This window comes from Mandrillus leucophaeus, unplaced genomic scaffold (genome assembly GCF_000951045.1).
Source record: "Mandrillus leucophaeus isolate KB7577 unplaced genomic scaffold, Mleu.le_1.0 Scaffold56, whole genome shotgun sequence".
In the NCBI taxonomy this organism is placed as follows: Eukaryota; Metazoa; Chordata; class Mammalia; order Primates; family Cercopithecidae; genus Mandrillus; species Mandrillus leucophaeus.
In genome coordinates this window covers 2,298,318-2,301,205 of record NW_012106030.1, presented here as the reverse complement: position 1 = coordinate 2,301,205, position 2,888 = coordinate 2,298,318, and positions in this window count along the sequence as shown.

The following is a 2,888-nucleotide window of genomic DNA, read 5'->3' as shown; positions in this document are numbered from 1 at the left end:
TTTTTTTTTTCTTTGTTTTTAATGGTTCATTCTGAATCCTAGCTACTAATCTGCCATACTGATAGAAGCAAAAGTCCATCCAATTATTTTTTCTGTACTTACAACTAAGTTTGTTCCCTACTTGATGGATTTTTCTCCTTCCCAGAACCAGGTGTGGGAATTGCTTCTACACTTTGTACCTTCCCCTGTCCTTTGGTATACTCCTATGCTTGCTCTGTTCTATAGCACTCACTCTATCCCTTAAAAGATACCCCAACTCTCAGTCAATGGTGATGGTAGTTCCTTTTTGACTAAAGGAACACTCATTCTTTGGTTTCTTGCCAAGGACAGAATTTAGCTTGTGTCTCTTTTTAAACATCTTGGGTCTCCTTCTGCTTCCTCCCATTTCTGAACACACACACACACATACACACACACATACACACACACACACACACTCACACACACAGTCTTCTTCCTACCCATTTAAACATGTTCTCTTTGTTGGCATGTTTAAATTTTTATTCACTGACATCACTATTTCAGCTCTCTCTCCTATGGAATTGCAATATTCTTTTTTGTTCCTTGGGATTCCAGGGTATGGCTCAGAGCTAAATTCTTTTCTTCCTCCATTTACAGCGCTGCCCACATACTGTTCCGTCATTTGCAGATTGATTAGTTACTTCTGCAGCTGTTGCCATCAGTTACAAATGGCTTTAGACGAAGAGATAGGCATATGAAAATACTTTGCAAATTGTAAAGCCTTCTACAATGCTAAGGGCCATTCAGGCATCAGATATACACTATAATTTCGGCTTCAGCAGAGGCAAATGCCCCTGACTTTGATTGTGTAGAAAAAAATATCTTAAAGGCTTCTGAAGCTGAAAAGTGGTCTATACAAAAAGAGAAGTCTTTCAGGGGGAAATAGAGCACCCAGTTTAGAAGCTGCTGCCAATTTGATTCTTCCTACATTTGAATAAGCAAATCCATTTTAATCCACTACTAAAGAGAAAAGAAACACTGAGCAGTCTTCCAAACTTCTGTTTCTTAGTTATTTCCATCTCTCCCAATTTGCTGTTGTGCCATAGGCTAAGAGTATAATGACCGCCATGCACCCATGAAGCATGGTTTGGAAGAGTAGAAGGAATTACAGGGCTGGTGGAGAATACAAACAGGGATCTCCCAGAAGTTCATGTTAATTCAAAATAATTAATTAATCATGACAGCCAGCCTGTGGTTCCAGGGAAAAGACTGGGATGAGGCAGGTTTCCGATGTGCATATCTATGTAGAGAACTAAGAGACCTTATAGACACAGCAGAAAGAACATTGGACTAACAATCTGAAGACTGTTCTTGACAAAAGAAAAATGGATCACAGAATTGTCCCTTGATGAAAACAGCTCCTTTCTGGCTGCGAGGTGGCCTTCCAACTCAGACACTATGATTCTCTGATCATTACCAGTTGACATGGGTTTGTCAGAGTTGAAAAGTCAGCCCTTGGTTGATGTTTTTGGTTTATTGGTTTATCTCAATTCCCTGGGCTGTAATATCTGTGTCTCTGTATTTGCGTGAAGTCAACCACTGTAGTTGATGTAGGCCAGCCTGTCCTTCACCAAGGCACTAACTCTATTCGTGGTACGAGAAACACCGAAGTCCTAAAACAGCATAAGGGAAGCAAGACTGGATTTTCCAATGTTGCTTCTGAGGCAAGTCCCTGATTACATGCAACTTTGTCCCTTCTCTCTTTTCCACAGCACTTGGCAAACACTTCAGCATCAGGAGCTCCAGAACTTTTTCACAGTGCTCTTCACACACAAAAAGCGTAAGAGTAATGCCTGCTTTTCTAAACATTTCAGAATACATTTAATAAATTCTGTTTGTCTTTCAGTCTTCAAGTCCCAGATTTAGGGGCACAACGAGAAAGACTTGCCGTTTGTATTCTACGGAACACTGTAACTTCCTGCTATGAGCGTCACTTCCTTAACGTCTGATTGACTCCAGGCTAATGAAGTCTATGTAATCAGTGCAGAAATTCTTCTCAGTATCCCAGTGTATGACCTACAATTTAATTTTGTCATTTTCTTTCATATCATGGTTATAGATTAGATCTAGATTGGGGCTCCCCAGCTCCTTGATCCTAGAAAGGGAATCCATTGGTTTATTTTGAGTCATGCCTACTTGGAGAGTCATCTCCAAGCACTCTTGCATTCAGATGCACAGGCTTGGGCTGGGAATTGCTCCAAACCACCCTAGATCAGGACCTCTGTGGCTTTGTAGAGCTTTCCAGTGGCAAGGCTACATCTGTCTTCCATTTCCATTCCTGCCTGTAACCATCTGTCCTTCCAATTCTTCCAAAAATGGCTTCAGTCAGAAAAATAGCTCATTTGAGATCTGGCCTTCCGGTTTGCTTTTCCTAGCTAAAACTTGTTTCTCCCCTAACACGACTGCAAACTTCTCTTCCTGACAGGACCTAGGCCTTTTTAAATTTGGGCTCCAGCACCTAGAACAGTTCCTGGCATCCAGCAATCACTTTATATTCATTCAAAGAGTAACTGACCCTGTTTCCCTTAATGGCCACTGAATCACTGAATACAGTTCACTGTTCTGTATTAGTTGTATATTCTATCTCGCAATATTACTACGACTAATCTGATTTCTTCTTCTCTCCCTCCCTACAGTCCTCCCTCCCTCCCTCCTCTCCCTTCCTCCCTTTGTTGGGATCTCCCTGCGGAAACTGATTTATAAATTTTCCCCAGAGTGAAACCCATTTCTAAAACAGTACTTTGAGTAAGGTTCTAAATTATAAAATATTCACATGTCCCAGTCCTATATCAACTTTATTTTTTATTTTTATTTTTGAGACAGATTCTTGTTCTGTCGCCAGACTGGAGTGCAGTGGCGTGATCTTG